General features: G+C 41.8%; 1 non-coding gene across 1 annotated transcript; it reads right to left on the bottom strand.

The window, feature by feature from the left end:
* Window positions 1-4,243: 4,243 nt before the first annotated feature.
* On the bottom strand, window positions 4,244-4,316 carry trnav-aac (transfer RNA valine (anticodon AAC)). The gene has a single exon. It is a non-coding gene; the product is annotated as a tRNA-Val (tRNA).
* Window positions 4,317-24,094: the final 19,778 nt, after the last annotated feature.

Genomic DNA, 24,094 nt, shown 5'->3' with positions numbered 1-24,094 from the left:
AACGAGGTGACTACAAGTCTGGACACGTTGAGAGCTGTACATACACGAAAGGGGAGTTAGTCGGTTCTGTAAGAGCAGCGGGACCGGCTTTACAAGATGTTGGTGAGTAATATGAGTGCAATGTGTAACGTTAATGTCAGCTAGCTAACATTAGCTAACAAGGTACACTAACGTGTTTTGTTTCAGTAACTAGTTTTCTCCTTTAGAACTTCGTGGTCTGTGTGTATGCTGTGGATAACATTAGTGTTCACAAGAACAAGGTAAACTCCCGTGTTTTGTTTTAGTTGCTCTTCAGATTGAAGCGGCCAGTTTTATATCGACTATACTGTATGTGTGATCTCCTTTTACATCTCGTTGTGTCATTTGAGTTTATTTGCTGTGTGTAGATTCAAGGGTTTTGGTTATCTTGTCAATTTGTTTGGTTATCCAGGCACAGCTGTGCGTGACTCCCTCGGGTACACTGGTATGTGTTTTCCTAATGTAGAGAGCATTGATTAATTAATAAACTACACACTGAGTCTAGATCCTGACCAAATCCTTTTTTATTGTTGATCAAATGTTTTTCAAAAATGTATTCATACACATTTAGAAAAATACAATGTACAATCACAACCAGTACAACACACATTACAAAAAATACAGAAAAAACAAACAATAACAATCAGACAAAACTATGGAAAAATAACCCCTCCCACCCCCAGATCCGGACCATCCTTGTATTATTGCTCATTCAATCTATTATAGCATGCTAACAAACATGGTACTTTCTTTATTTGTACAGATCTGAATGGGAGGCGATGGCGCGATGCAGAGCTCTGTCTGTGATTGTGCACGGGGGATGTACAAATGCAGCCACGCTGCAGCATTGGCAATATGTGCCATGTGGCAGATCAGCTCCACAGATGTTGAGTGCCAGTGGAGGAAGCCTGGCACTTCCAAAGTAGTCCAGCCGGTGTCTCAACTCTACCAACAGTGAGAGGAGACATACAACCCACTGGCCAGAGACATCGCCACTCAGGATGTAGACTGGTTCAGGTCTGCACTGAGGGGCGCACAGTGTGGCATGGCATGGCTTTTGTCACCTGAGCCAGAGCCGCGGCCTCAACATCAGGCCATTGTCACCGTGCCGGAGCTGGTGAAGGGGCATGGGGGCTTGAGGCAATTCTTGCCTCAATGCGACTGAGCAGAGACCAGCAAGCTGCCATCCAGACAGCCACCGGAGGACAGCGGACAAAGTGGCAGTTACACAGGCGGGGCAGGTTGACAGCCAGCAAGTTTGGTGCTGTGCTGCGGTCGGGACTTTCATCCACTCCATGCGCGTCCCTCATGAAGAGGGTGCTCGGGGGGTACAACTTGGACGGAGTCATGGCTGTCAACTGGGGGGTTGTAAACGAGGCCGAAGCGGTGAAGGCTTTTGTGCAGGCCTATCAGGAGACAGTGTTCGAGTCTGGTCTCTTTGTGAGTGAGTCGGTGTTTTGGGAGCATCCCCCGATGGACTTGTGCAGCCATCTGCCCTGCTGGAGGTGAAGTGTCCACCATCATTATATAGGATATATATATATATATATATATTTGTATACATATCTGTAAATTGTATAATTTTATTTGATTTAAAAGTATTTTTGATCTCTGTCTATAAACACAAACTGAGTAAGATTGACAATAAAGTTGACTTTGAAAAATATATATATTCTTTATGAAAATAGTTGACTGTTGGAGAAATGAATCCAAATGAAACGTTGGACTGAACTACAACTACGCCTTTAAATCTCTACGGACTGTTTTTCAGTGGGATGGCAAGTTCCTATCTTTAAACATTTATTAGTTTTTTCTCAACAGATTTGATTTTCTGAAGTTAATTTAACTTAACCATGTAAGGTCATTATTAAAAAGGTACAATCAATTTGTTTAGGGTTGACTAAAATAATGAAAAACATTTCATTTGGATGATTTACTGACAGAATAAGAAACTCAATGATGCTCTACTCACCTGTTCCTTTTTATAAAGTGAAACAGTTGAAACAATAGATTTTAGTAAACTTAAAAACAACCTTCTCCAAAAGCTATCAAGGAATATACCGAATACTTATTTTCGAACGTTATTACATATTATTTGTATATAGTTTGAATGATCCATAATTGACAGAAGCTTGTGTTTACACTGACCTGTTACTCATATATTAATGTCTTTGTAACTTCAGTAAACCACTACCTCACTAATTTCTTTCATTCATCACGGTTCAGTAAACTAAGTGACACATGAACCAGTTTAATAATTATAATAACGTAGGATTGAAACTCTTTGAAACTGTAGGTGGCTCTTAAAAGAGCCGTTGTGTTTGGGTGTGCTGGTCTCAGGTCAGTCTAAGCCCTCTCTCGCGGATGCAGCTGGATGTCCTTGGGCATGATAGTGACCCTCTTTGCTTGGTTCATCTTACTGGGGGGCAGCTACATGGATGTCGGTGCAGTCCACAGTCATTGTGCAGTTGAAGGCAGAATGGATGTATTATTGACTCCGAATGAAGCACAACTTCATGTCATACAATACATTGAATTTATTTGTAATTGTGTGAAAACATATGAGCATTGATTAGCAAGCAGGACCTGCAGGAACAGAGCACGGTGATGGATGGAGCTGGGAAGAGAGAAGAATAAAGAAAACAGATCAACTTCATTATCGGATATTAAAAATTCAATTTCAGAACAAGTTGCCGCTCCTACAGTTTTCTAGTGTGTAAAGATGATTTCACTTGACCTATGCACAATATCACACTCAATGCATGTGTGTCTCTGGGGGGTGCATTGTTCCTTTGATGTATATAAATAATATACCATAACCAAATACTATTACGTACAGTGGAAATCAGGTTGCCAGAGCAGGTCAGTGTGCATGTTCCTCAGGGTCTCAGCAGTTACAGGTGAGGGAAAGGAAATAAAAGAGAAAACGCTCAGTAACAACACTTTAAAGTAACACAACAGTAACACTTTGAATAATTATCTCTTCTAATAATGTTCTCTCAGTAATCACTCAACTACTGTCTTTCCAACAAACAGATTGACTCACCCTTACTGTCATCACGATGAAACACGTCCAGAAGAATGTCATGCAAAGCTCCCTGCCTGCCTTCGACTCCCTGACTGCTTCCTTAGCACCCGGTGGATGGCGCAGTATAGGCTACTCTTCAAATGTTTCACGAAATACTTACCATCTACTCTTACTCTTACTTCATGTAATAAAATAATAACTTCATGGTAAGGCTACTAAAAATGACAAGGCTAAGTGATGTAATGCTAACTAACGTGCTCGCTACTCGTCGCTACTAGCTAGGTAGCTAACTTGACTATATGTTCCATGCACAACATGTGTATTACCTGATATGTCTGATCCGGCGACTCCTGGTCCTTTCATCAGACGGAAATCGATAGAACGAGCAAGTGGTTTGATCACTTATGTGATTACAACCTGGTACAAAGCACACAGGCATCTTGTAAAAGTGAATTTATTTTTAGCAATCTCTTATTTATTGGAGGGATTAAATCGGTTATGAGATCTTCTTCTTCTTCTTCGCTTTAATTACGAGTCGCAACCACTTGGAGAATTATCGCCTGTGACATCACTTACGCGAGCCAGAATGGGATTTGGGATTTGTAGTCTTTGTAGTCGCGTATTTTTCATAGTCTTATATTTCAACAGTTTTACGACAAAATGTGACTTTTTTGACATGGAACTTATTGTTTAAGATTGACAAACATCATATGTGTAGTTCGTGGCACAATTCAAACGGGATCAAAAGATACGTGTTCTCTCTCCATTGAATTCAATGTTAATTTTTCGCTTCCGGGGTCCCATGGGCCGGAAGTAGATGGGCGTGACTTCGCCTCTCTATAACGCCAGTGGGACGGGCCGGCCCTGGTCTCAGGTTACACTGTAGGAAGTGTAGGTACAACGCTACATTTCCCGCCCCGCTGCAGTCATGCAGTAGGCTACGGAGAGCGGCGAGAAACATTTCCTCAGGCATCGAAAAGCGGAACCGAAATTCACATTTCTAAATGATGCCGTTGGAATCGAAATGTTCTCGGTACCCAACCCTACTCATAATTGACATGAACACAAAATAAAAATGTTGTCAATTATTACAAGATAATTTCGCTTTTCTCGACATTTTGGCATTTTTCAATCAATGACGCCTTTCTATCTATTTCATTTATTTGATATATATGTGGAAGCAAACAAGACATAATGAGTTTCCGCCCGGTCTCGAACCGGGGACCTTTCGCGTGTTAGGCGAACGTGATAACCACTACACTACGGAAACAGATGAAAGGGATTTTGCCGCCTGTCAAACAGGAGAGCAGGGTTCGATTCCCGGTCGCGACGAGAGTTTTCCTCCACTTCAGAAAATGAAACTCACAAGGCCCAACTTAGAAAAACACATTTCAGCGATAAGAAATGACATTTAAATGGTTTAAGAGGCATGCAATGCTTCAGGACCTGCAATGGGGATGACACTGATTGATAACAAAACAACCAATAGTTATTTTAGCACAATTCTAACATTCACATGTTCAACTGACATGCTGTGTGAATACAAGCCATTATAACTTGGGCTCTAAAATCGAGTCTCATGAAATCTTTCAATTCAAAGGAAAGCAGATTGTCAAAGCCCTGAGCCGGAGTCAAACTGAAACCTACGGATCTCGCACGGCAATAGTAAGGCTTAACTCCCTTAACTTTTACCATTCATTCTCTATGGTAGTTCTTATCACTACGGATGTCATATATTTCTGGCCACAAGCTGTATTTCGGGGGCGCTCTTTCCTAAATGATGTGACCCAAAGTGATTGATGAGCATTTGTGGGAAAAGGGATACACAAAAAGTCATTAATAACATAACTTTTCTGTGTTTTATTTTTTAGACAGGGGATAATAATCATAGAAATAGAATGCATACGTGATTGCTATTTTTTTGTTGTGTCCAATACAAAACTCAAAAATCATTTGTACTCAACATGTTTTTAATGTGAAAATGAACTCACACACTAATTAGACGAGTTAGGGAATGCAGTTGGTCAATGAATGTCCCTTTGTCTGCTGCCTTCATGGACTGTATACAAATCCTGACAGTTGGTTACACATGTTCAGAGGGAGGCAATATGTTCTATTTCTTACTTTTAATCTAGGACCATATAATACAAAAAAAACCTCAAATAATCCCCATTGCGGAATCAATGACATTTGAATTACAAGGTACATTTCTCTGCTCTTTCCAAAGTCCACAATGTATAGTTTCCAGGGTGCGCTACCCCGCAGAAGTGAATGAATAATATCTCTTTTCTCTATACTGCTATTTTTCAATCTATGCTGCCTTTTTTATCTACTTTATGTTGTGTATTTGGAGACAAGCAAGACAAAGATTTGTTTCCGCCCGGTCTCGAACCGGGACCTTTCGCGTGTTAGGCGAACGTGATAACCACACTACGGAAACTGATGAAAGGGCTTTTGCCGCCTGTCAATCACAATAGCCGGGGTCGATTCCCCGTCGGGACGAGTTTATCACCACTTCTTTGAAAGATACAATGGCACTCAAAACACGCAGTGCTTTTGAGCTACTCGCCTTATTTTCAAGTTCTTAACAGCATCCCGGGACCTATGCACAGCTTCTCCTGTATCTGTGTTCCAGCCATCTGCCATCAAGATAGTATTCAATATCGCTAGTAGTAAACATCCGGAAAACGCTTTTGGTTTAGTGTTAGCTAAACTAGCACTTGGCGCTAGCTACAGTTAGCCAACAGGTAGGCTACATATACAGTAGCCTAACTGTGTACAGCGTTTGAAACTAAAAGCGACAGAAATGACAGATACATTAGGGTTGATTTGTAAGTAACAGCCACTACGAAGAAGCTAACAAGCTAAAAGGCAACCACACACTACTGCTCATAGATTGTAATCGTTGCCATAGATACAGGTAGTTCTTCTTCTTGTTTAGATATCACTCGAGTAAAAGCAACACAATAACCTAGAAAATGAATGCTTCAAGTTTAACTGTTGGGCTGACATATAAACATAAATAAAATGCTAAATTAACTACGAATGTAATACATTTTTTGCCAAAAGCAGGCGCTGTGTCGACCCCGTTTCCAGGGACAGCAGCGACGGAGGAGCAGCACCAACAGCAACAAGATAAGAGATTACATTGCCGACAAAATTCGAGTAATATCACGCAACCTACATCCCGTAAAATGTATCAAACGTAAGTGGGGCTTATTTTTTCTGTGACTAAACAAATCTCATATTAGTACACTTCTTTTGTTAGTTTTGACGTCTTCCACTCTGTGTATTGTTAGCTAAGGTAATGCTTACTGTTAGCTAACGTCTTTACAATATCAATGTCAGCTTAAACAGCAGCTAATGTATTACTTTTTACTTACGTCAAAGAGTTGTCAATTGTGTTTTAAAGTGTATCTTGTCAATACTGATCCAGAATCCAAAAGTCTGTGCGTTTAAAAATCATATTTTACCTACTGTTTAGTCCATACATTTTCATCGTGATTTTTTTGCAACAGAAAAATTTACTACTGTGCATTTTAAATAGTAAATACTACAGTATTCAGTCTCTTTTTAAATAAACTCCAGGTACAAAACTAATAGAGAATTATTATTGTTATATCTGTCCATCCATTTTAGCTATTTTCTTTTATGCATTTGTGATTATAAGATGGGTAAATATGTTACCCATCTGCTATATAGTGCTTACACACAGCTGCAAGGCCCCAGTGAGCACATGTTACGCTGGAAACATTCAATGTCACGGCAAGACGTGGGTTTTCCATTTATTTGGTTGTATTCCAATAATCCAACATATAAAGAACATTGGTTTCACCTGTGGCATGTCATTCTGGTGCAGCAATCACACCACCACCTCCAATACACACCTTATCAGCTGGTGCCCAAAACCACCTTTAGAAATTGCTTTGCTTAACTTAAATAATTACAACAAAAGTCATTAAAATACAATTATGAATTTCACATTAACACAAACAGCTAAATTACATACGTTTATTTATATAGCACCTTTCAAGTGCTTTACAAAAATGAAAGACATTAAGAAAATGGCATTTAAAATCAGTCATTAAAAAGCAAAGATAATAAAATTAACATTAAAAGAAAAATACCTGAATCAAAGTTAGAATGCCGTTTCAGATGTGAATAGTTCAATTAAAAGCAGCGGCAAAAAGAAAAGTCTTCAGCCTGGATTTAAAAGTAGTCAGAGTGCAGCGGACCGGCAGGTTTCTGGGAGTTTGTTCCAGATGTTTGGAGCATCGTAACTGAACGTCTCCGTGTTTAGTTCTGGGGACAGAAAGCTGACCAGGTGACATAAACCGATGCAGAGCTCCAACAGTAGTCTCTGTGCTTTGTGACTGAAAGGATTCACTATTGTTGTAATCAACCACATGTACAGGGCAATGGAGTAATACATCTGCCTGCCTGTCCACCTTCCACTACGTCGGGTCATGTAATATAAAAGTTGTGACCAAAACATTACAAATCAGTGTTTTTCTGTGTGCAGGATGAAGGAGACCAACTTTTCCCAGGGAAGATAAGGATGTCTTTCAGGAAGGGTCCATCTGGCCACCTGCGAAGGACCCTTCAGAGGAGGGAATGAGAATCAAATCCTTCCCTTCACGACAAGTCTGCCCCTCAGAAGCATGTGAGGACAAATGCTCTCACTGAGGTCCTTCAGGGGGGAGGGGATGTATCCGCCCGACTCGAGGTGATGGGGGAATATTTATTCCAGTTTCATTCCTTGTGAATGATGTCGGCTCCACCAGTAACCTGACGGGAAAGGTGGAAGAGGAGGAGAGAGGTGGGACCTTCAGCCATCAAAGGCCACGCAAGACGCTGTCCTCGATGAAGGTATTGATGTCTGTGATACGCTTTAATCATGGCAGTCATATATTTAAGGCTTTATTACATGTTCTCTTGTTGTGTGTGTACTCTGGTGTTTCACAGATCTGCCTTGTCCAGCGCCTCCTGCCCCTCTGGTCGCAGCACAGCAGCCTGCAGCCTCTGTCCCGGGCTATAGTCAGGATGTTGCCCACTGGAACTGCTCCCACCAGCAGAACATTTGGATGAAGACTGATTTGGAAACATTGGGTCTGTGGCCAGGTTCAAGTCCCGTGCGACACCTTACGAACATGTTGTCCCTGTGGCGTTATCCGCCTCAGCCTGAGCTCATAGACTCAATCTCTGACCTGCCTTCACCCAAGTACCATCAGCTTCATCCACATTTCATTTGGAAGCCAGAGCATGCGATCACGGACAGGGTGAGAAACAATGGTGTCTTGCCCCGTCTCTATGGTTGTCCCAACCCTCAGGTCGTTTCTTCTGGCGCTGGAAGGCCAAGAGTCATCCTTGGGACAAGCGGCCAGTACTATATTTTAGCTTCGCGACTCACCTGCAAGGTCTGCAAGAAGTACTGGCATGCTGACAAGCCCCAGTGGCTGGAGAAGCTGCCCCAGTGGCTGGAGAAGCTGCCCCAGTGGCTGGAGAAGCTACCCCAGTGGCTGGAGAAGCTGCCCCAGTGGCTGGAGAAGCTACCCCAGTGGCTGGAGAAGCTGCCCCAGTGGCTGGAGAAGCTACCCCAGTGGCTGGAGAAGCTGCCCCAGTGGCTGGAGAAGCTACCCCAGTGGCTGGAGAAGCTACCCCGGCGCTTCAGCAACATCGTGCCGGCCTTCCTGACGCACACAAAGGCCGTCTGCACATGTGTCCTGGATGAGATGAGGCGCAGCGGCAGATCCCCGAGGACACGTCCAAGCAGCTGGCGGAGGCGCTCAGTCTGCAGTATGAGAGCGCTCACCTGGCCTACCTGCTGTGTGTGCAGGATGTCAGGGATGCTGAGGCAGGAGTCTACGGCCAAAGGACCGTCACTGGGTTCCTCAGACAGGAAGAGGCTCCGGCTCCATGTGGTGGATACTCGGATGGTGATGGCTGGTGTGGAGTCTCTGCCTCTTCCCTCTCCCTGGTCCAGGTGGAGGAGCTCCTCGCTCTGCTGCTTCAGGGGCCTTTGGACAGGCCCTGAGGTCAGATCACACTCGCAGAGGGGCTAGGAAGGTGGTGCTGTCGTCCGGCAACATGTCTTCCTATGCCATCGTGAAGGAGACTGGAGGATCCGGAGCTGGGTGACGTGCTCTTTTGTTACCAAACACCTAGAGGTGGATTCAGCTCCCAGCCTTTGAAGTTACAATCCAGATACTTCTTTTGTTCTTCAGAGATGCTGAGTGTAGACATCGTCTGCTGTGCTGCATCCCTGTGACCTTTTCTCCGCCTGTGGGCGAACACAGAACATGTTTGAGTTAGTAAAGTTTAACATCCTCAAACCTTTCAATACTGGAGCTGTGCGGTCCACGGGCTAATTTCTGAACATTCATTCTAGGGTTTTACAATCACTAGAAACTCATTGCAACTTGGTTCTAAATAAACCTGATGGTACATTTAGTAATCTATATCAAATGTGAATGGACACTTGCTGTACTTGCTATTGTTGTCACCATGTTTGTTGTTAAGCACAAATACACCACAGCAAAATCGTTGTTTATGAAAAGAAACTGCATTAAACCTGATTGTGATTCTGATTCACTGCAATATGGGTAAATGACATCATAGCATGTTTTACCTCGACCAAACCAATCATATGTAATATCAATTAATACATTTTGGTCACTTTGTACTCTGAACCACTGTGTTATTTATTTATAAATACATCTGTAACTTTAAATTAACTGCCGTCAACAGCCACAAAAAAAAGATTTGGCCGATCCCACAAATGTATGTTCCTCACAAACTGTGGCAGCATTTAAAAAGGTAGGCCTATATATACACACAGGCGTTCCTACGGTATGAGATGGATTGCCAAAAAGTATTGTTTCAACAAAGAAAGAATCCAACAAACACACATTTCCTTACTTGTTGTGTTTGGTTATAGAGAGAACGATGCGCACAATGCTAATGTTAGCCTCCCCTCAGAGGAAAGCTAAGGCTAGCTGTTAGCACAACAGGCACACGCCGGTAACCCGTGGTTTGAAAGATGGAAAAGTGATGCGGTCATGAAGTGTCTCTGACCAGAACTCCCCACGAGGTGCTTCATAAGCAACACACAGCCGCCACAAAGCAACAGCAACTCACGTGCATGTTGACGCCCCCTCAATGCTGAGTTCGAGGACGCATCAGTAATATCCGTTAAATAGAAGATCAAGGGACACATAGCGATCTGTCTCATAATTAGGGTTGGGTATCGTTTGAATTTCCACGATTCCGATTCTACTTTTCGATTCCGGTTCTTTGAGGGGCAGGGTAAAAACATGATACATGCTTCTTCAACCAAAACAATTACATTTATTCGAGAAACTTGTACACAGGTTAGTTTACAGTAATATTCACATTAATCAGTCTGTTTATATTCACTGCTATGTAACTGTAACCTGAACCACTGAAGCTGCATCAGTGCAACAGTCCGACTTTTAAAGAACAGTTCTTGTTGAGAAAAACAAGCATCTGCCTCTCAGGCGTACCGGGAAGAAAGGTTTGAACATTTTGAAGCACTTTAAGCAGAATGACTAGAGACTAGATCTAGGGGGTACAACTCCAAACACCCATATGAAAAAGATCGGTTTACATTTTAATAATTAAATAAGTTTGTGAGCATAACCAGTAACCCATAGCCAATAACAAATACATGGAACGTATTTTAGTTTTGTTGTTCATTCATATCTTTTTTTACTATTTTATTTATGCATATTTTTTGTATCTCTCCAGTTTAAAACGATATGTCTGGTTTACTGTCCTATAGTTTACATTGGAATGATTTCAAACCTGTTTTATCCCAATAATTATAAAGTAGAGCCTTGGAAATATGTGTTTACGTAAATTGTGATCAAGCCGTTTGAGACCCACTGAGATAACTTAGACTAAAGTGAACTATCTAAACACTCAGAGTCCTTTACCTCACTGAGCTGAAGTTATCAGCCTCAGTCTGACTGGAGAGGACTCTCCTCCACATCATTGGAGAAACATCTTCTTCTTCCGTCAGAGCAGCTAGCACCAGATGCTAACAACAACAGCGCCCTCCCTTTCTCCCTCGCTCACTCGCACGTTGGCTGTGAGCTGCGGTTGCCAGATAAGCCAACATCCCCCATTTCCATGACTTACAGCGCCCATCGTACAGGGGAAATGAAAATGGTAACCGGGATGAAAAGGGTGTTACATTTACTTAATTATGAATGTTGTTACATCAAGGCCAAAAATTAGCATGAGCAGCAACGGTCAAAACAAAAATGGTTCCTCCCAGAGCTGCCAGCGCAGCGCCTCCACAGATCTGGCGCCCGAGGCGAACATCTATAACGCCAGTGCGACGGGCCGGCCCTGGTCTCAGGTTACTGTAGGAAGTGTAGGTACAACCAGAGCCATTTAATAGAAGAGTTACGACATCTCCGTTCACTCCAATGGACCACTTTTTTACAGCAATGGCGGATCGTGGAGCCTCTCAATCGTTCCCCGGAAGTTAGCGCCAAGGCTGGGAGAGCTGTGGAGTTGCAGCATAATACACCAATCCTGACGGACTTTTAAAGGTAAGAAGAAGTTTAAAGATGTATATTGTGGATATTATCAGTACATCTGATTCAAATGAACATGTGTATTAAAGGATGTCAGTGGATTATCCCTAAATTAGTAGATTTAGGGAACGTTTACAGATAACAGATTAAGCTAGCATACCGAAGCAAGTTAGCAACACACGTTGAACAGCCTTTTAATTGTAAATTCCGTTCTCTCTATGTCATTTCGTCCAACATGTTGAATTAGAGAAGAGGGGCTTCTAAACGGGATTGTATGCGGGGGTGGAGGGAGTTAAATATAACTTTGGTGCGTGTAAGAGTGAGTGTTTTTAGCAGAGCCATATTGTGTCCTTGTGATTCTGTTGATTATTACCTGTCTGTATAATGTTGCAGCTCAGCTGATTCTGGATTGATGGCAAAGGGAGAGGGACTTAAGTGAGAGTGAAAACACAAGGTACGTTTAATACTACTGTTTTATATAAGTAAACACGTTATCTCCCCAAGGCAATAGGTGTGCTATATAGGTGTGTATAACCCTTTCTCCTGTCTGTTGCTCCCTCTCTCAGCACAAGAACCAGAGGGGGGTTCAATGGAGCCTGAATACCTGCACTGAGACCCTCACCCGCACCCTGAGTCTCAACTCTCAATGTTTTTCAAGCCTTTCCCTGTTTTTTTGTATTAAACAAAACATTAAGCTTTCCCAATGGTGTGGTTTTCGTTTTGTGAAAAAGTGCAAATGCAGTGTTTGTATATAAATCACATATTTTGTTGCTGTTGGTCGTGAAATTGCTCCTGCTGACTTGAGCCAGCCATTTTTTCCTCCGCTCTGTGTCAGTGGGGAAGCCGTACATTCGTACTCCTTTCTCTGAGCGATTGAGCATCCCCAGGCAGCACAGCAAACCATGGTGGCGACTAGGAGGCAGCACAGCAAACCAGGACAACACGGAGGAAAAGGCACCGACAAACTGCATGATATGCTCTTCTATGTTTATTGAATTCCATGTATTTGCAATGGATGTTCCTAAAACAACACATTTAACATCATCATCATCATATCCTGTCGGTCTCCTGTCCTTTCTGAAAGCCATAAAGACGACATTAGTCATTTAGATAACTTGTGTCCTCAATTACCAGGGGATTACTGAAACTACCATGAATTTAAGAAAATGGTAGAAATGAATCCAATCTGAATTTTAAAGCATTACTTTAGATCCCCTCCCTCTAAATGTATCAATAAACATTAGAAAGTGATCCTCCTGACTACCATACAAGTTTAAGAAGATAATATTGGTTTGAAAGAATTCAAAGCTATAAATAAACAGCAACAGGCTCTTTAACCAAGGCACTGTTAGTAACATGTAAACTAGTTGTTCACACTAATCCTAATATTATCACTTAATATTAGCAAATTCGATTTTATTTTTGAAAACATATTGATGTAAATACATACACATATCGATTTGTTGTATAAATATTGCAAATCAAAACCTTTATTCACTAATAATTACCAAAAATCGTAGTTCTATCTCCTGTTATCAATGCATTCACATTGCCCGCCATGAACTTCCGGGGAACGATCCTCGTCTACATGAACCACGTGACGATAACCGTTTTTGGACTTCCGGTGTCGTAACTCTTCTATTAAATAGCTCTGGGTACAACGCTACATTTCCCGCCCCGCTGCAGTCATGCAGTAGGCTACGGAGAGCGGCGAGAAACATTTCCTCAGGCATCGAAAAGCGGAACCGAAATTCACATTTCTAAATGATGCCGTTGGAATCGAAATGTTCTCGGTACCCAACCCTACTCATAATTGACATGAACACAAAATAAAAATGTTGTCAATTATTACAAGATAATTTCGCTTTTCTCGACATTTTGGCATTTTTCAATCAATGACGCCTTTCTATCTATTTCATTTATTTGATATATATGTGGAAGCAAACAAGACATAATGAGTTTCCGCCCGGTCTCGAACCGGGGACCTTTCGCGCGGGGACCGGGTATAGTAAGGCTTAACTCCCTTAACTTTTACCATTCATTCTCTATGGTAGTTCTTACACTGTGACTGCAATATATTTCTGGCCACAAGCGAGAAATTGGGGGCGCTGTTGCACCCTTTTGGTAGAAGTAAGGAGACCCGTTTCCGGTGACAGAGTGAGAGAGACGGAGCAACAGCAGCAGCAGCAGCAGCAGCATCTTACAGATAGAGAGACGACATTAGCGACACAATTCTAGTTCTAACATCACGTTAAACTTATCAAACGTAAGTGGGGCTTTTTTTTCTACGACTGAATTAACACTTGTGATATTGTTACACTGTTTTTGCAATAGTTGTTAGTTGTTAGTTTGTCTTTAACTGTGTGTTGTTAGCGCTGAGGTACTGTAACTTTTGTTAGCTAACGCTATCGTCATGTATTTACAGTAAATGTCAGCTTTAACAGCAGCTGATTTATTACTCATTACACATGGCAACATAGCTGTCAAATGTGTTGTACAGGTGTATCTTGTTAACACTGATCCAAAATACTGCATCATTTCACTCTTTTCATTGCTGCAGCTCTACTTACTACAGTACATTTTAATCGGGTAAATACTACAGTATTCAGTCTTAAAACTGTTGTTTTGCTATCTTCTATTATACTTTTGTTATTATTTTATGGCTAAAGATCTTACCCATCTGCTTTTCAGTCTGTCTGTTCATGTAATAGAAAAGTTGTTACCTAGGCATTACAAATCCCAATTAATGTAAACATGAAATAAAGTGAGTTCACTCACATTGACAGGGCAATACATAATAAATCTTCCTGCCCACCTGCCCCTCTGTTTGTTTGTTTGTTTGTTTGTTTGTCTGCCTGTCTGATCATGTAATATAAATGTGTTACCTATACGCATCCTGGTTAACGTGAATGAATGAAATGAATAACTCTGCTAATATAACAGTATGATGATTTGTGCACTTCTTAATATGTATGTTGCATTGTGTTTTTCTGTGTGCAGGAGATAATGAAGAAAACCATATTCTTCCCAGGAAAGATGAGTGTCTTTCAGGAAGGGTCCATCTGGCCACCTGAGACAGGACCCTTCAGAGGAGGGTATGATAATTAAAAAAAATCCTTCCCTTCAGGACAAGTCTGCCGCTCAGAAGCATGAGCATGTGAGGGGAGGGGATGTATCCGACCGACTCGAGGTGATGGGGGAGTACGTGCTACAGCTCCAGGAAGCCTGCCCCACCAGTGGCGTCAGAGGGGGAACATACTGTCGGCTTTGGAGCCAGGGCCAAAGACACCTGGAAGCAGATCTGGGATAGCAGGGCTGATGGTTATGCTGCCTTTGTTTTAGGAGTGAAGTGCATCACTAACAGCAAGATGTACACCCTTCAGCAGTACATCCTCAAGCAGCAGAGGGCTGAGTCCTGTCCACCACCGGCTGAAGGCTGCATTGCATCAGCTACCTCCACTCTGACATCCAGCACTCCAGGTCAGCTCACAGTAATATGCAAATACTGCTTTAAGGTGAACATGACATTGACATAATACATGTTATTGTTTAATCTCCTAGTGATGGAGGAGGACAAGGAGCTGGAGAGGGCGATGTTGGATCTGTCTCCTTCGAAACTCTACACTGAACCAAGTAGGTGGATCCAGTTAGATATACAGTGATTATATAAACGTACTGTACATGTTAACACTGTGTTCATTGTCACCTGTGCTTTATAGGGCCGCCAGCAGCAGTCTCCAGAGCCCCGGCTGTGTCTACACCAACAGGTTTTTCTCCAGCAGTGTGGAGGGTTAACTGTTTCCAACAGATTTTCCCTGCCATTATTATTCTCAACTAGTTTGTTATGTTGGCCGTGTTCTGGTCTGTTCTGATGCTTGTGTTATTCTGTTCTCCAACTAACTGAAGGAATTAACATGTCAGCAATGATGGGAAGTGTTTTTCCGTTTTTGCATGCTTTTTTTTAGACTGTCATACGAGGATTTGGCATTTTAAATATTGCAGTGGCTTAGAACACCTCGCTTCTTACCCTCTAAGATATCATGCCACACCTTTGAATGAAAGATGTGCTTGCTATATATGTATACTGTTTCTCTGCTTTACCTGTTTCCAAACACATATAGACATTATGTTTTACTATTTCAAATAATTGGGATTCACAAGTAAATACAACAGGGTATTTTCATTTTTCATTCAAAAAACTCAATTCATAATAAAGAATAATAATCATTTCAAGGATTTCTATGGGTCTTCCACTCAAACCTTGTCAGTGCTGGGGCCTTAAACTTGTAATGTATTTAAATGTTGCACTAGAATGTTATATACTATACTAGAATAAATAAGTGAACAATAATTGCACTAGAATAAATATAATTATTGCACTAGAATACATTTAAACAAATACCAAGTAAGAGGGTATAAATCACTAAAATGAGAATAGAATGCAGAATAGTAACCATACGAGAGCATGAGGTGAAAAACATTTCAGATAATGGATGGTGGTGAGATCAAATAAATCTATATCAAAACAATACACTATCTTCTGCTAAATTATAATATATTAAATATTAAGGTGCAATACAACATATCATATAGTCCAAAAATACAAAGAATATAATATGGTTCAATCCTTTTTTCAGGATCTGATTGTTCTCTCTGTATTGTGGTTTCAGTGTTTTTTATATATTTGTTGTTCTATTTTTAATATTTCTGTTTTTGAATAAATGATCTTGAATGCATCACTGTGGCTGTCTTTACTTGATAGAGGAAGTAATAGTGATAGAAAATGAAACAATGAAACACACTCATATGCTCAATGTAAACATCTATCCAATCAACATTTTAAAATATTAATTATAAGTAAAAATACAAAGATATTATATAAAACATTATTATCACTAATATTAAGATATCATTATTTGTGTTATTATTGCTATATATTAAGATTAAAATAACTATTATAAGAAGCAGCAAGCAAAGAATAATTCATTTCTAACTCCAAATATCTGTTTCAACTTTAACTTTAAACGTTTGAAAAGGAAAATGTAGTGTTTGTGTAAAATGAGCAACATTTTGAAACTGAATGTGGGACATTTTGTTTGGGTCAGGTGGGATTCGAACCATCGTTCTTTTGAAGAGGCTTCTGGCCAATAGAAAGTCTTCTATGGGTATACGCGGCTTACCCAGCGGTGTTAGGCGAACGTGATAACCACTACACTACGGAAACAGATGAAAGGGATTTTGCCGCCTGTCAAACAGGAGAGCAGGGTTCGATTCCCGGTCGCGACGAGAGTTTTCCTCCACTTCAGAAAATGAAACTCACAAGGCCCAACTTAGAAAAACACATTTCAGCGATAAGAAAGGACATTTAAATGGTTTAAGAGGCATGCAATGCTTCAGGACCTGCAATGGGGATGACACTGATTGATAACAAAACAACCAATAGTTATTTTAGCACAATTCTAACATTCACATGTTCAACTTACATGCTGTGTAAATACAAGCCATTATAACTTGGGCTCTAAAATCGAGTCTCATGAAATCTTTCAATTCAAAGGAAAGCAGATTGTCAAAGCCCTGAGCCGGAGTCAAACTGAAACCTACGGATCTCGCACGGCAATAGTAAGGCTTAACTCCCTTAACTTTTACCATTCATTCTCTATGGTAGTTCTTATCACTACGGATGTCATATATTTCTGGCCACAAGCTGTATTTCGGGGGCGCTCTTTCCTAAAGTATGTGACCCAAAGTGATTGATGAGCATTTGTGGGAAAAGGGATACACAAAAAGTCATTAATAACATAACTTTTCTGTGTTTTATTTTTTAGACAGGGGATAATAATCATAGAAATAGAATGCATACGTGATTGCTATTTTTTTGTTGTGTCCAATACAAAACTCAAAAATCATTTTTACTCAACATGTTTTTAATGTGAAAATGAACTCACACAATAATTAGACGAGTTAGGGAATGCAGTTGGTCAATGAATGTCCCTTTGTCTGCTGCCTTCATGGACTGTATACAAATCCTGACAGTTGGTTACACATGTTCAGAGGGAGGCAACTATGTTCTATTTCTTACTTTTAATCTAGGACCATATAATACAAAAAAAACCTCAAATAATCCCCATTGCGGAATCAATGACATTTGAATTACAAGGTACATTTCTCTGCTCTTTCCAAAGTCCACAATGTATAGTTTCCAGGGTGCGCTACCCCGCAGAAGTGAATGAATAATATCTCTTTTCTCTATACTGCTATTTTTCAATCTATGCTGCCTTTTTTATCTACTTTATGTTGTGTATTTGGAGACAAGCAAGACAAAGATTTGTTTCCGCCCGGTCTCGAACCGGGACCTTTCGCGTGTTAGGCGAACGTGATAACCACACTACGGAAACTGATGAAAGGGCTTTTGCCGCCTGTCAATCACAATAGCCGGGGTCGATTCCCCGTCGGGACGAGTTTATCACCACTTCTTTGAAAGATACAATGGCACTCAAAACACGCAGTGCTTTTGAGCTACTCGCCTTATTTTCAAGTTCTTAACAGCATCCCGGGACCTATGCACAGCTTCTCCTGTATCTGTGTTCCAGCCATCTGCCATCAAGATAGTATTCAATATCGCTAGTAGTAAACATCCGGAAAACGCTTTTGGTTTAGTGTTAGCTAAACTAGCACATGGCGCTAGCTACAGTTAGCCAACAGGTAGGCTACATATACAGTAGCCTAACTGTGTACAGCGTTTGAAACTAAAAGCGACAGAAATGACAGATACATTAGGGTTGATTTGTAAGTAACAGCCACTACGAAGAAGCTAACAAGCTAAAAGGCAACCACACACTACTGCTCATAGATTGTAATCGTTGCCATAGATACAGGTAGTTCTTCTTCTTGTTTAGATATCACTCGAGTAAAAGCAACACAATAACCTAGAAAATGAATGCTACAAGTGTAACTGTTGGGCTGACATATAAACATAAATAAAATGCTAAATTAACTACGAATGTAATACATTTTTTGCCAAAAGCAGGCGCTGTGTCGACCCCGTTTCCAGGGACAGCAGCGACGGAGGAGCAGCACCAACAGCAACAAGATAAGAGATTACATTGCCGACAAAATTCGAGTAATATCACGCAACCTACATCCCGTAAAATGTATCAAACGTAAGTGGGGCTTATTTTTTCTGTGACTAAACAAATCTCATATTAGTACACTTCTTTTGTTAATTTTGACGTCTTACACTCTGTGTATTGTTAGCTAAGGTAATGCTTACTGTTAGCTAACGTCTTTACAATATCAATGTCAGCTTAAACAGCAGCTAATGTATTACTTTTTACTTACGTCAAAGAGTTGTCAATTGTGTTTTAAAGTGTATCTTGTCAATACTGATCCAGAATCCAAAAATCTGTGCGTTTAAAAATCATATTTTACCTACTGTTTAGTCCATACATTTTCATCGTGATTTTTTTGCAACAGAAGAATTTACGACTGTGCATTTTAAATAGTAAATACTACAGTATTCAGTCTCTTTTTAAATAAACTCCAGGTACAAAACTAATAGAGAATTATTATTGTTATATCTGTCCATCCATTTTAGCTATTTTCTTTTATGCATTTGTGATTATAAGATGGGTAAATATGTTACCCATCTGCTATATAGTGCTTAACAACAGCTGCAAGGCCCCAGTGAGCACATGTTACTCTGAAAACATTCAATGTCAAGGCAAGACGTGGGTTTTTCCATTTATTTGGTTGTATTCCAATAATCCAACATATAAAGAACATTGGTTTCACCTGTGGCATTTGTGCAGCAATCACACCACCACCTCCAATACAAACCTTATCAGCTGGTGCCCAAAACCACCTTTAGAAATTGCTTTGCTTAACTTAAATAATTACAACAAAAGTCATTAAAATAATACAATTATGAATTTCACATTAACACAAACAGCTAAATTACATACGTTTATTTATATAGCACCTTTCAAGTGCTTTACAAAAATGAAAGACATTAAGAAAATGGCATTTAAAATCAGTCATTAAAAAGCAAAGATAATAAAATTAACATTAAAAGAAAAATACCTGAATCAAAGTTAGAATGCCGTTTCAGATGTGAATAGTTCAATTAAAAGCAGCGGCATAAAGAAAAGTCTTCAGCCTGGATTTAAAAGTAGTCAGAGTGCAGCGGACCGGCAGGTTTCTGGGAGTTTGTTCCAGATGTTTGGAGCATCGTAACTGAACGTCTCCGTGTTTAGTTCTGGGGACAGAAAGCTGACCAGGTGACATAAACCGATGCAGAGCTCCAACAGTAGTCTCTGTGCTTTGTGACTGAAAGGATTCACTATTGTTGTAATCAACCACATGTACAGGGCAATGGAGTAATACATCTGCCTGCCTGTCCACCTTCCACTACGTCGGGTCATGTAATATAAAAGTTGTGACCAAAACATTTCAAATCAGTGTTTTTCTGTGTGCAGGATGAAGGAGACCAACTTTTCCCAGGGAAGATAAGGATGTCTTTCAGGAAGGGTCCATCTGGCCACCTGCGAAGGACCCTTCAGAGGAGGGAATGAGAATCAAATCCTTCCCTTCACGACAAGTCTGCCCCTCAGAAGCATGTGAGGACAAATGCTCTCACTGAGGTCCTTCAGGGGGGAGGGGATGTATCCGCCCGACTCGAGGTGATGGGGGAATATTTATTCCAGTTTCATTCCTTGTGAATGATGTCGGCTCCACCAGTAACCTGACGGGAAAGGTGGAAGAGGAGGAGAGAGGTGGGACCTTCAGCCATCAAAGGCCACGCAAGACGCTGTCCTCGATGAAGGTATTGATGTCTGTGATACGCTTTAATCGTGGCAGTCATATATTTAAGGCTTTATTACATGTTCTCTTGTTGTGTGTGTACTCTGGTGTTTCACAGATCTGCCTTGTCCAGCGCCTCCTGCCCCTCTGGTCGCAGCACAGCAGCCTGCAGCCTCTGTCCCGGGCTATAGTCAGGATGTTGCCCACTGGAACTGCTCCCACCAGCAGAACATTTGGATGAAGACTGATTTGGAAACATTGGGTCTGTGGCCAGGTTCAAGTCCCGTGCGACACCTTACGAACATGTTGTCCCTGTGGCGTTATCCGCCTCAGCCTGAGCTCATAGACTCAATCTCTGACCTGCCTTCACCCAAGTACTATCAGCTTCATCCACATTTCATTTGGAAGCCAGAGCATGCGATCACGGACAGGGTGAGAAACAATGGTGTCTTGCCCCGTCTCTATGGTTGTCCCAACCCTCAGGTCGTTTCTTCTGGCGCTGGAAGGCCAAGAGTCATCCTTGGGACAAGCGGCCAGTACTATATTTTAGCTTCGCGACTCACCTGCAAGGTCTGCAAGAAGTACTGGCATGCTGACAAGCCCCAGTGGCTGGAGAAGCTGCCCCAGTGGCTGGAGAAACTGCCCCAGTGGCTGGAGAAGCTACCCCAGTGGCTGGAGAAGCTGCCCCAGTGGCTGGAGAAGCTACCCCAGTGGCTGGAGAAGCTGCCCCAGTGGCTGGAGAAGCTGCCCCAGTGGCTGGAGAAGCTGCCCCAGTGGCTGGAGAAGCTGCCCCAGTGGCTGGAGAAGCTACCCCGGCGCTTCAGCAACATCGTGCCGGCCTTCCTGACGCACACAAAGGCCGTCTGCACATGTGTCCTGGATGAGATGAGGCGCAGCGGCAGATCCCCGAGGACACGTCCAAGCAGCTGGCGGAGGCGCTCAGTCTGCAGTATGAGAGCGCTCACCTGGCCTACCTGCTGTGTGTGCAGGATGTCAGGGATGCTGAGGCAGGAGTCTACGGCCAAAGGACCGTCACTGGGTTCCTCAGACAGGAAGAGGCTCCGGCTCCATGTGGTGGATACTCGGATGGTGATGGCTGGTGTGGAGTCTCTGCCTCTTCCCTCTCCCTGGTCCAGGTGGAGGAGCTCCTCGCTCTGCTGCTTCAGGGGCCTTTGGACAGGCCCTGAGGTCAGATCACACTCGCAGAGGGGCTAGGAAGGTGGTGCTGTCGTCCGGCAACATGTCTTCCTATGCCATCGTGAAGGAGACTGGAGGATCCGGAGCTGGGTGACGTGCTCTTTTGTTACCAAACACCTAGAGGTGGATTCAACTCCCAGCCTTTGAAGTTCCAATCCAGATACTTCTTGTGTTCTGCAGAGATGCTGAGTGTAGACATCGTCTGCTGTGCTGCATCCCTGTGACCTTTTCTCCGCCTGTGGGCAAACACAGAACATGTTTGAGTTAGTAAAGTTTAACATCCTCAAACCTTTCAATACTGGAGCTGTGCGGTCCACGGGCTAATTTCTGAACATTCATTCTAGGGTTTTACAATCACTAGAAACTCTTTGCAACTTGGTTCTAAATAAACCTGATGGTACATTTAGTAATCTATATCAAATGTGAATGGACACTTGCTGTACTTGCTATTGTTGTCACTATGTTTGTTGTTAAGCACAAATACACCACAGCAAAATCGTTGTTTATGAAAAGAAACTGCATTAAACCTGATTGTGATTCTGATTCACTGCAATATGGGTAAATGACATAGCATGTTTTACCTCGACCAAACCAATCATATGTAATATCAATTAATACATTTTGGTCACTTTGTACTCTGAACCACTGTGTTATTTATTTATAAATACATCTGTAACTTTAAATTAACTGCCGTCAACAGCCACAAAAAAAAGATTTGGCCGATCCCACAAATGTATGTTCCTCACAAACGTGGCACCATTTTAAAAAGGTAGGCCTATATATACACACAGGCGTTCCTACGGTATGAGATGGATTGCCAAAAAGTATTGTTTCAACAAAGAAAGAATCCAACAAACACACATTTCCTTACTTGTTGTGTTTGGTTATAGAGAGAACGATGCGCACAATGCTAATGTTAGCCTCCCCTCAGAGGAAAGCTAAGGCTAGCTGTTAGCACAACAGGCACACGCCGGTCAACCCGTGGTTTGAAAGATGGAGAAGTGATGCGGTCATGAAGTGTCTCTGATCAAAACTCCCCACGAGGTGCTTCATAAGCAACACACAGCCGCCACAAAGCAACAGCAACTCACGTGCATGTTGACGCCCCCTTAATGCTGAGTTCGAGGACGCATCAGTAATATCCGTTAAATAGAAGATCAAGGGACACATAGCGATCTGTCTCATAATTAGGGTTGGGTATCGTTTGAATTTCCACGATTCCGATTCTACTTTTCGATTCCGGTTCTTAACGGTTCTCGATTCCGGTTCTTTGAGGGGCAGGGTAAAAACATGATACATGCTTCTTCAACCAAAACAATTACATTTATTCGAGAAACTTGTACACAGGTTAGTTTACAGTAATATTCACATTAATCAGTCTGTTTATATTCACTGCTATGTAACTGTAACCTGAACCACTGAAGCTGCATCAGTGCAACAGTCCGACTTTTAAAGAACAGTTCTTGTTGAGAAAAACCAGCATCTGCCTCTCAGGCGTACCGGGAAGACAGGTTTGAACATTTTGAAGCACTTTAAGCAGAATGACTAGAGACTAGATCTAGGGGGTACAACTCCAAACACCCATATGAAAAAGATCGGTTTACATTTTAATAATTAAATAAGTTTGTGAGCATAACCAGTAACCCATAGCCAATAACAAATACATGGAACGTATTTTAGTTTTGTTGTTCATTCATATCTTTTTTTACTATTTTATTTATGCATATTTTTTGTATCTCTCCAGTTTAAAACGATATGTCTGGTTTACTGTCCTATAGTTTACATTGGAATGATTTCAAACCTGTTTTATCCCAATAATTATAAAGTAGAGCCTTGGAAATATGTGTTTACGTAAATTGTGATCAAGCCGTTTGAGACCCACTGAGATAACTTAGACTAAAGTGAACTATCTAAACACTCAGAGTCCTTTACCTCACTGAGCTGAAGTTATCAGCCTCAGTCTGACTGGAGAGGACTCTCCTCCACATCATTGGAGAAACATCTTCTTCTTCCGTCAGAGCAGCTAGCACCAGATGCTAACAACAACAGCGCCCTCCCTTTCTCCCTCGCTCACTCGCACGTTGGCTGTGAGCTGCGGTTGCCAGATAAGCCAACATCCCCCATTTTCATCACTTGCAGCGCCCATCGTACAGGGGAAATGAAAATGGTAACCGGGATGAAAAGGGTGTTACATTTACTTAATTATGAATGTTGTTACATCAAGGCCAAAAATTAGCATGAGCAGCAACGGTCAAAACAAAAATGGTTCCTCCCAGAGCTGCCAGCGCAGCGCCTCCACAGATCTGGCGCCCGAGGCGAACATCTATAACGCCAGTGCGACGGGCCGGCCCTGGTCTCAGGTTACTGTAGGAAGTGTAGGTACAACCAGAGCCATTTAATAGAAGAGTTACGACATCTCCGTTCACTCCAATGGACCACTTTTTTACAGCAATGGCGGATCGTGGAGCCTCTCAATCGTTCCCCGGAA

This window comes from Pseudochaenichthys georgianus, unplaced genomic scaffold (assembly GCF_902827115.2).
Source record: "Pseudochaenichthys georgianus unplaced genomic scaffold, fPseGeo1.2 scaffold_691_arrow_ctg1, whole genome shotgun sequence".
Taxonomy (NCBI): domain Eukaryota; kingdom Metazoa; phylum Chordata; class Actinopteri; order Perciformes; family Channichthyidae; genus Pseudochaenichthys; species Pseudochaenichthys georgianus.
This window is presented reverse-complemented; position numbering and strand designations above follow the sequence as displayed.